At 40.9% G+C, this 11,440-nt stretch overlaps 1 non-coding gene across 1 annotated transcript; it reads right to left on the bottom strand.

Annotated features, from left to right (window-relative positions):
* Window positions 1–3,513: 3,513 nt before the first annotated feature.
* Window positions 3,514–3,619, bottom strand: LOC141716459 (small nucleolar RNA R71). Its single transcript, XR_012573169.1, has one exon. It is a non-coding gene; the product is annotated as a small nucleolar RNA R71 (small nucleolar RNA).
* Between the last annotated feature and the right edge of the window lie 7,821 nt (window positions 3,620–11,440).

The raw sequence follows: 11,440 nt of genomic DNA on the forward strand, positions 1-11,440 counted from the left end.
CATCACACAACATCAGATAGACAAGATGAACAGGACCAATCTCCCAATTCGCGAGCGGATAGGAAACGTTTCGCAGTTTCCTATAGGCGTTGATGTCGCTGTAGCTGAGGTAGGAACTACCAATAGGCTAGGCTTTCAACTTTTGATGTACCAGACTTATGTATCTCTATCAATTGTAATAATGGCAAAGAAATGTAAATTTATTCAGAAACCCTTTTAAGGTGTAATGGCATATAATTTTGGAATAAAATGACTCGTGTTATTTTTGGATATTCATCTCTAAGACTATAACTTGTGGTGTGTGTGTTTATTATGGGGTCACAGTACAGAGTAGTTGATTATTTATTAAGATTGTGTGTTATTAAGGGAAATGGAACTCGTGACAACCCGGATCTCCGACCCCGGATTTGGAGGTGTTACAATTAATCAACCTATTCTGCATATCTAGTTAAAGTCAAAGTCAACATGACTTGAGTACTACTATAGAATCTAAACAATGTGTATGCATAAATGTGCTACAGACTTATTGTTACACAAGCTACTCACTCGACGGATAATAACTCATCATCCTTCGGGACTATATAGAGTTATCCGTCGGGACTATAATCCTTATCCATCGAGTGCCATATTTTCACTAAGTAAAATCTACCAAGGTGTTTTGTTAATAAAATCATCAAGTTCATAACATATACACAACAGATAAGGTATAAGCAACCTTGGCTAGGGCCCAACCTAGATATAGGGTGAGGCAGGCTCAGCTGATGGACCAAGATCCCCCTCTCCCAGCGCAGTCAAGTGGAGAGACCAGGGCTCAGGGCTAACCCAGGACCTGGATCATATCCCAGCCAGGATCCAACCCAGGACCTGGATCATCTCCCATCCAGGATCCAACCCAGGACCTGGATCATCTCCCAGCCAGGATCTAACCCAGGACCTGGATCATCTCCCAACCAGGATCGAGCCTAGGACCAGGATCACCTAGCTAGGGCAGACCCGAGGGGGGTCCCGACATGCACATGCACACCCCACAACCCGCCAAGGAGGGGTACGTGGGCACGTAACAATGACAACTATTAACAACTAACATAACAGACAAGCACGGCGTGTGTCAGTGTATCGTTGGGGCATCTTGGAGGTGGTCTTTGCCTGGACACATGTATGCAATCTACCCAAGCTAGGCGTCCTCCGCCTCCAATAACGAACGACCCTGATCTAGAGGTACCAACCCATAAACCCTACCTCTAGGCTATAAATACCCCAAAGGGAAAGGGTTTAAGGGTTAGACACATTTTTACACACATACCCTCTTATACAAAAGCATACACACACACATCCACCCTTGTAATCTCTATCTTCATCTTCCCCAACCAGACTCTTATTCTCACACCGGAGGCACCGCGGGGCTCAAACCCCCCTCCGGTGTTGTTTTGCAGATACCCTACAACAGTTACACTGTACTCACAATAAGAAGGTCCAGAAACGGCATCAGAAGGAGCCACCCCGCTCACCGGAGTTATCAGAAACTAAGCAGTAAGTAATGTTTTCCAGATACCAGTATGCAAATTTTCCTAACTTAAAGTTTGACCATCTGCAATTACATCAGTATAGAGTCCTACTAATTAACTATAAAGGCCATTGCCATCACACAGAATTTCTACCATACAGAATTTCTCCCTTGCATTAAAATAAGAGGATATGAACCAATGGAAAACATAGATTTCCCTAAACAAACTAAAGATTTGAAATGTCAGGTGAATCTCATTAGGATCATGAAATCCTAATAAAACAACCAACTTTAACTTGTCAGCAAACATTAAGAGTAGTAATGATTGTAAGTGCTAATAAGTACCTTTTATATTTTATAAACCATTTATGTGAAACAATGACTAGCAAGTCCAATAAAGAAACTAGAAAATATCGTAAGCATTTGAACCTGATATGCATCTTCATACTTCAAAGCAACAGGTTGTGGTTCATCATCCACATCAGGCTTCTCAAGATCCTCTAGTATAGATGATAAGTGGATTTTGTATCTACTTGGAGTGCTTCATTACAGGCTTAAGTTGGTATTTTGGACTTAAGTTGGTATTTTTTATGTGTTTTTGTGTTTATCCATTACAGGCGCTAGTTGGAGGAATAATGAAGCTTTTATTAAATATATGCTGAAAATAGCCAAGATTCTGAAGTCAAGGACATTCTCAAATTATAGAGGATCTTGAGAGCTTCGTGTTGACTATTGGATTGCCAAATTCTGACAAACAAAACTCCATTTACATCAAAAACAAGAAATTGGTGCAAAAATCCAGAAGCACGGCGCGCCCGCGCTGGGAAACGGGGTGGCCGCGCTGAAAGAACAGAGACGTGGCACACCCGCGCTGGAATACGGGGCAGCCACGCCAGAAGGTCAGAAATAGAGCGCGCCCGCGCTGGTATGCGGGGCGGCCGCGCTGGTTCGTTTGGACAGAATCCTGATTCTACTTGATTTTTGAGAGAATTAAAGCCTGGAACAACCAAAAGCCTATATATACCCTAAATAAGACATTTTTAACATCAAGGAGGCCTGGGATAGAAATAAGAAGACCTAGAGAGCACGAGACGGCTACGGAGAAGAATACTTTTATTTTCTTTAATATAGTTGATACTTGGATGCTTGTTTTCGATTTGTCTTTGAATCCCAGTACTCTTATTTTGATTATTATCATGTTTTCATTGGAACCCATGGTGACGATGAGTTCGGTTATGAACTAATCATTGTCATGGGGTTCTAACGGATTTACTTATGGATTTTTATAGTTAATTTTTTTAATACCTAAATGTGTGGTGATTGATTGATATCCCAATATTGGTTGTGCTTATTCGTCTTATGTGCGTAGCTAACATATAAGATAGCGTGTTAATCTCTATTGAAGCAAAAGTGAATATAGAGGTTTAGAACTTGCTATGCTTGCATAGGTTAATGTATTTTAGCGCGTGTTTTCGCCATAACAAGTTTTTGGCGCCGCTGCTGGGGACTCGGTGTTAATTTTTATTTTATGTGCTTGACATCAGTGGTCATTAAAGTTCACTGACTTGGATTCTTTTACTTTCTCGGTTTACTTTTTTGTGTTTCAGGTACTCATTGCAATGGGAGAACCAGCAGCACCAACGAAAGCGTTGGTGGATTTTTCTCAACCAAAGATCAATGACATTTAATCTAGCATTGTCAGGCCAGCTATCACAGCTAATACCTTCGAGATCAAGCCTGGCATAATTCAGATGGTCCAGAACTCTGTTCAGTTTGGGGGTTCTCCAACGGAAGATCCAAATATGCACATTAAGAATTTCATAGAGATCTGCGACACCTTCAGGTTCAATTGTGTGTCTGAGGATGCAGTGAAACTGAGACTGTTCCCATTCTCTCTGAGGGACAAGGCTAAGAGCTGGTTACACTCTCTACCAGCAGGTTCTATCACTACTTGGGAGGATCTTGCTAAGACGTTTCTTACTAAATTCTTCCATATGGCTAAGACAGCTGCACTCGGAAATGTTCTTACTCAATTTATGCAGCAATCGGAGAAACTCTATGTGAAGTTTGGGAGTGCTACAAGGAGATGCTTAGGAAGTGTCCTCATCATGGAATGCCTGACTGGATGATTATTAACTAATTTTATAATGTTTTGGGAGCACAATCTAGACCCATGATTGATACAGCATCAGGTGGAGCATTATGGGCAAAGAGCTATGAGGAAGCTTATAAGCTAATTGAACTGATGGCTGCTAATGAATATCAGTATCCAACTCAGAGATTGCCACAGGGCAAGATAGAAGGAGTTCTTGAAGTGGATACAGCTACGACTATCACTGCTTAACTAAAGGCATTGTCTATGAAGATTGATTCTCTGGCTAACTATGGTGTTAATCAGATAACTAGTGTTTGTAAGTTGTGTGCAGGTTCGCATGGACAGAGCAATGCGCTATATCTAGGGAATCAGCTTAGTTTGTGAGCAACTTTCGGAGATCGCAGCAACCAGTTCTAACCACTTATCATCCTGACAACTGGAATCATCCTAACTTCAGCTAGAGCAACAATCAGAATGCGATGCAACAGCCGTTCCAGCAGTTTCAAAACAAGCAATTCAGTACTCCTGGTTTTCATCAACAATTTGCACCAAGACAACAACTCCAATTTCAATAACAAACTCATGGAGGTGCAGGTCTATCTTTGAATGAAAAATCTGAACTGGAAAAGTTGAGGCTTATGTGCAAAAACCAGGCTCTTATATGCCAAAGTCAGGCTGTTTATATCAGGACCTTCGAGAGCTCATCTGGCCAAGTCTTTTTGGACTGTTCAAGTCTTTTCTCTAGGCCCCGGAGTATAGTTCTGTTTGTTACTTCCACTTGTCTGTTCCCTTGCGGGTGGGCCACAGAAACCCTTTTATGCTTGATGCCGAGTTCTTTTAAGTATGCTTCAAAATTCGAGCCTACGAACTGTGGTCCGTTGTCCGAAAACAAAACCACTGGGATTCCGAACCTCAGTACGATTGAATCCATGAACTTAATGCAATCTTGCTGATTAATCATTCGCATAGCTTTGGCCTCCGCACTTGGTCATGTAGTCGATTGCCACTAAGACGTAGCGTAAATCTCCCCTTACCCGGGGAAAAGGGCCCACGATGTCAATGCCCCAAACAGAAAATGGGACCGGGGAGAGTACCGATGCTAGGAGGTTCGGGCTCTGCTTTGGTACGTTGCTAAATTTCTGACACTTGCTACATATCTTCAAATAAGCCACCGCATCTACGTGGATTGTTGACCAATAGTATCCTTGTCTGATGTCTTTGTAGGCTAGAGCTTTGGCTGCTAGGTGATCCCCACAGATTCCCTCATGGACCTCCCGAAGACAATAATTGGCTTCATCCGTATCAACACACTTAAGGGTTGGTGCCGAAAAGGTTAGTCTATATAATTGATTGTCTTCAAGAAAGAAATAGTCAGCTTTATGCTTGAGGTATCGGGATTTGGTTTGGTCTTCCGGAAGGGTTCCATCTTTCAAGTAGGATATAAAAGGAGTCATCCAATTATCCGGGCTGCCGATGCATAAGATTTTGGCCCGTTCTGTGCTTGGTTTCCGGAGCTCTTCAAAGTAGACCGAGCTGCTTAAATCCGAGGTATTCTATACAAGCTTAGAGAGCTAATCCGCTTTGGAGTTTTCTTCTTTATTGATCTGTAGGATGGTTGTATCCGGGATGGTCTCCAGGATACTCATCACTATTGCTTGGTATTGTGCCAGCTTTTGATTTTTTGCGATATATTACCCATTTGTCTGCTTGACCATAATTTGGGAATCACCGTGGATGATCAAATTTGTTACCCCGAGAGATTTTGCTAGTCTGATCCCGGATAGCAATGCTTCATACTCATCCTAATTGTTTGTTGCTTTGAAGGAGAAGGTTATTGCTTGCTAGATGGTAAAACCTTCCGGACTTGTAAGGATCAGGCCTGCCCCGGATCGATCAGCTGTCGTCGAGCTGTCAACATACAATGTCCATGCGTTCTTACATGGAGCTTCAATCTCAGGGTTGATTTGGCTTGTGGAGGCAATCGGTGTTTCCGGGAATGTGAATTCCATAACAAACTCAACTAATGCTTGAGCCTTTATTGCCGTCTAAGGTATGAAATTAATGTTGTATTGGATCAACTCAATTTCCCAATTGACCAGCCTCCCGGATGCATCTGGTTTGTGAAGGATTTTCCGGAGTAGCTGATCAATGACGACTTTGATTTCCTGTCCTTGGAAATATTGCCTTGAATTCCTGCTTGAGCGTACCACGACCAAAGAAATTTTTTCCAAGTTTGGGTACCAGGTTTCTGCATCTTTGAGTACTTGACTAACATAGTAAACAGGGCTTTGGACTCCCTTTTCTTCCCGAACAAGAGCAGAAGAGATAGCTCTCAGGCCAGTTGTGATGTAAAGAGAAAGTGGTTCTCCAGGCTGTGCTTTTGATAGAACTGGGGGTTCATCAGATGTTGTTTAACTTCCTCAAATGCCAAGTTTCACTCTGGAGTCCATTCTATTAGCTTCTTGTTCTGGGCTCCTTTTAGTAACTCAAAGAAAGGCAGACATCTTTCTGCAAGTTTTGGGATAAACCTGTGAAGGGCTGCTAAAAACCCTGCCAATTTTTGAATGTCTTTCTGGGTTCGGGGTAGCTTCATCTCTATTATGGCACTTATCTTTTTTGGATTTGCCTCGATCCCTCTCTCACTTACCAAGAAGCTGAGGAATTTTCCGGACGGGACTCCAAAAGCACATTTCTCCGGATTCAGCTTTATGTTATATTTCCTTAGGTTGGTGAAGCATTCCTTGAGGTCCTTGATGTGATCTAGGATCATGGTGGATTTGGAGATCATGTAGTCAACATAAGAATCCATGTTTCTTCACAGTTTCTCTTTAAAGATAGTGTTCACCATCTTCTGATATGTGGCCCCTGCGTTGATGAGTTCGAAGGGCATCATGATGAAGGTGTAAACCGCTCGATGGGTTATGAAGGAAGTCTTTGCAATGTTGGTCGGGTTCATCTTCACCTGATTATACCCGGAGAAGGCATCCATGAAGTTTATCATCATGTGGCCCGAGGTTGTGTCAATTAACTGATCGATATTTTGCAGGGGGTGGGAATCCTTGGGACATGCTGAGTTTAGACTGGTGTAATCCACACACATTCTCCACTTTCCGCTAGGCTTTTTGACTAGCACAACATTGGCAAGCCAATACTGGTATTTGATCTCACAGATGATGTCTGTCTTGAGTAACTTTTCTATCTCTTCATCAATTGCCTACTGACACTCCGGGGCAAAATTTCTCCGTTTTTGCTTGATAGGCCTTTACTTTGTATCAACATCTAGGCTATGCATCGCGACTGACTCATCAATCTCGGGCATGTCTTTCGGGGTCCATGCGAACACATCCGCATATTTTTTTAGCAGCTCGACGAGTTCTTTTTGGAAAGCCATTTCCAGGCCTTTGCCAATTCTTACTGTCCGGGTGGGGTTCCCGGGCTCAATTTTTATTTCCACTATTTTTTGGGTCAGCTCAATCTTTGTCTTTTCTGTTGCTTCCACGAACTTTTGGGTCCGGGCGTCGACGTTGGTTAAGTTGTACCTGGAATCTTCTATCATGTTGACATCTAGTTTAGGACTTTTGCTGAGATGTTCTTGGTGTTTTTTCCTGCTTTGTCCCTTGGGAAAGGTCATCACCTTCTTCCTGTTTTCTGGTTCAATTTCCGCCATAACTAAAGCATGTCCATAGCATCTTCCTGCCACATCCCTGTATCCTTTGAGATCTCATGTGCCTCCCAGGGTGGGGAATTGAGTTTTAGATGAATTGTTGATAGGATGGCCTGAAACTTGGTAATTGTGGGCCTTCCGAGGATCATGTTGATTCCGCACTTATGACATAGAATTTCATAATATGGGAGACTTGCTAGGGTGCAGTTCCGAAAGAAATTAGGAGATAGATCACTCCCCGGATTGGGATCATCAAGTTTCCAAACCCATAGAGGGGGTCTTCCAAGCAGGGATCCATGCGTAATGGCCAAACCTCATTCTGTTAAGTGTGTGCTCGAAAACTATGTTAGCAGAAGAACCATTATCGACTAGAATTCTCTTTACCTCATTATCGGCCACGTCGAGAGTCACTACTAAGGCCTGGTTGTGATCCAAGTTCAGTCCTTCATAATCTGCATAGGAGAAGTATATTGGCTCATCTTCAAAGGGCTGGATTATCATCATTTCATCGTCCATGTCTGAGCTCCGGGGAAGAGAGGTTGTTCCACCGAAAACAACGTTGACCACATGCTTGCCGCTCCCCAGGGCCTTGTCTTTATCATTGATTTTGTTCTGAAGGTATTGGTTCATGTTCTCCTTTTTGATTTGATCTTCGATGAACATCTTGAAGGAGAAATAATTTTCGTTCGTGTGATCGTGATCCTCACCATCTCTTTTCGAAAAGGTCTTGTGAGAGGATGATTATATGGCAACATTGGAAAATCTTCATGTTCTTATAAAAAGATTTAGATATTTCGAGCGACGAACAGGACTACATGGAAAGGAAAAGGATTAGCCAAAAAAGCTGATAAAAACTGAGAAGGGAGATACCACAAAATAAATGAACTCTATGCTTTGTAGCTGTGATTTTATAGAGACCTCGTCAGCTTTTTTGGCTCCACTTGCTAAGAAAGCGATCTAGGGCCAATAAATTGGTTAAGTTAGAAATGTCGAGCGTTGGGCTATTGGGAACCTTTTACATTTCATGCTCTCAACAATCTTGTTTGACATTACAAGAAAATCAAATCTAGAAACAGAAATTATGTTAGCAGGTCATTCGTTAGTAAAACAGCTTACCTACGGAATGACAACCGAAATTATTGGAGTTAACGTCGTTGAAAAATAAGTGCCAATCAAAATTATTTTCTTTAGTAATTTGATAACGGAATAACGATCTAATTACAGAATTCTTGATTTTTAACCAGCTAACTTGTTAAAAGAATATTCTATTATTATCTTTAGTAACAATATGCCATTGATGTTGGTAAATTTAGTAACGTAAGGAAATATCTAGCTAAATTTAGTGACTCTTTGCTAACATATTATTTATTGTTAAATTAAGAACAATTTGCTAATGGATTACTCCCTCCGTCCCACTGAATTTTTTACATACTTTTTTCTCATATTTGGTATGTACTTTTGTAATTTTGAACAAATATGTTATCTGCCTAAGTATTTTACTACGTAAACGTGCTTCGTCGAGAGACATGTGAAAGACTCATTCAACTTGTGCAATGGATTAAATTTCCATTTTTGTGAAAGATTTATATAATTTGTGCTTGTTTGTGCACTGGCTTACGCTTAATTTTTGGATGGATTTATGGATCATTTTGACGAGATATATGTAATTTCTATATGTTTCGTCTGGTTGAGTAGTCTGATTAAGTTCAAAAAAATTTAGTTGTGAGTACTACAATCATCTGTTAATCAAGTTGATGGATATCAATAGATATCATTATTAAGAGACAAAGGCAAAAAAGAATTTGGTTCATTGTCGTTACTATTGTAGACAACTAGTTACTCATGTGAATACAATCTGCGATTAATACATATAAATCAAATAAGTGTGTGCGTGAGTAAACGAAATCAAACAGAGAAAGAAAGGATATAACCAAAGGGAGATACTCGAGTCCAGTTGAAACTGTCTCCTTAAAGCCATTTCGCCTCTCACCGTATATGCGAGTCGATAGCCTCCCAGGATAAAACGAGATATTAGTATAATCGATAGATCGAATATACTCTCAGCGAACTTGAACTAAGCCCGAGAACTATCACCGGAATATTGGAAAAATTTAAGACTAAAGAGACCGAGAATGAAAGAGATGACTCTTATTCCCTTGACATAATAAAACTGATGCCCTAAGACTCTATTTATAAAGAGAGGCTTGAAAGGACTTGTTTTTCTTTTCGATGTGGTACATGGTATTTATAAGAAAAACTAAGGAATAGGTTTGTGCTACTCTCGATGTGGTACAAAACCACTTTTCATATTAAAAGGTAAAACTTTGGAACATCAGTTCTCATTCACCTTTTACTCATTTTGAGCGTGTAAATATGCGTTGAAATCCCCTCGAAGAGGAGAATACGTTCCAATAAATACACACCACTAACACATAATATGTATCACTCATATAGAGTCTCAAAATGATTCACAACTTAGTCTAAAATACTAAGTTTGTCCAACAATCCCCCACAAATGAGATTGATGGTCCAGTAGCACGCACCACATAGACAGACAGATGCGGAGCTTGACTTGGTGATAGTTTCGGCGGTCAGATATAGCATACGATAGGTAGAGAATGTTCCTTGAACCTTCGCTCGAATAAGTATATCGACTTTACTGGTAGACAGTATGGCGCGATGTCCTTGAACTGTTCGACCGTTTGTGTAAATGATGATATACTCATCACTATATCTTTCCTGACTCATTCAGTTCTCATGATTATGTCCATTTTGGCCATGGAACATCGTCCTAGTTCTGCAGGAGTTTCTAAAGAATTGTGCCTCGTAATTCTCTTTTAAAGTGGCCCCACTTCTCTCCCACATAGGTGATCTTTATCTTATAGAGTAACCCGCGTTTACTCAACTGAATTCCATGTGTTCACTCCTGAACTCCATGTATTCATCAAAGATCATTAAAAGCTCAAAGCTTAACCTCGTACCTTACGGGTCTCACTGTTTCCTCATCATAGGAACAGGCCAGGGGTTACCCCACAGTGATTTGGTCATCATGATTTAGTTGTCCCATTGAACCAAGTTTTTGGGATCTCCAGTCAGTAATGGTTGGGTGTCCACCTTGATGCCGTTAAGCAATAGGCTTAAGGCCCATCCCTCTCGATGATATCTCAACCACTTCTCTTGATAACCCTTTGGTTAGTGGATCCGCGATATTATCTTTTGATGGTATATAATCAATAGTGATAATTCCGGTTGAGATCAATTGTCTAATGGAACTGTGTCATCGTCGTATATGACGAGACTTTCCATTATACATCGTGCTCTGTGCTCTGCCAATAGCGGATTGACTATCACAGTGAATCACTATTGCAGTTACAGGCTTTGGCCATCATGGAATATCCTCCAGAAACTGACGTAGATATTCAGCCTCTTCGACGCATTTATCTAGTGCCACAAACTCATCTTCCATCATGGAATAAGTTATCACCGTTTATTTTGAGGATTTCCATGATATTGTCGCTCCAGCTAATGTAAACACATAGCCACTCGTAGACTTAAGTTCTTTCTTGCTAGATATCCAGTTTGTGTCAGTATATCCTTCTAATACTGCTAGGTATCTTCCATAGTGCAGTCCATAGTCTCGAGTTCCCCTCAAGTACCTTAGTACCCTTATGATCTCTTTCCAGTGATCAGCTCCCCGATTACTCGTAAACCTACTCAACTTGCTAATTATTATGCAATGTTTGGTCTTGTACAGCTCATGAGGTACATCAGACTACCAATTATCCTCGAGTATTCTAATTGGGAAACAGCTATACCTTTGTTCTTGGATAGGTGCAAAGTCATATCCACAGGTGTCCTAGCTTTCTCAAAGTCATCCTTAAGAAACTTCTCAAGGATCTTGTCAACATAATGTGGTTGACTTAATGCGAGACCCTCTGATGTTCTAGAAATTTGAATTCCCAGAATTACATTTGCTAGTCCCATGTCTTTCATGTCGAATCTTGATTTCAACATATCCTTGGTAGATTTGATCACTTTATCATTGCTTCCGGCAATAAGTAGATCATCTACATATAGTGTCATTATGACATAGCTACTCTCGTTATCCTTATAATAGGCACAGCTATCACATTCATTAATTTTGAAGTCATTTGCCAGCACGACCTCATCAAATTTT

This window comes from Apium graveolens, chromosome 3 (assembly GCF_009905375.1).
Source record: "Apium graveolens cultivar Ventura chromosome 3, ASM990537v1, whole genome shotgun sequence".
In the NCBI taxonomy this organism is placed as follows: domain Eukaryota; kingdom Viridiplantae; phylum Streptophyta; class Magnoliopsida; order Apiales; family Apiaceae; genus Apium; species Apium graveolens.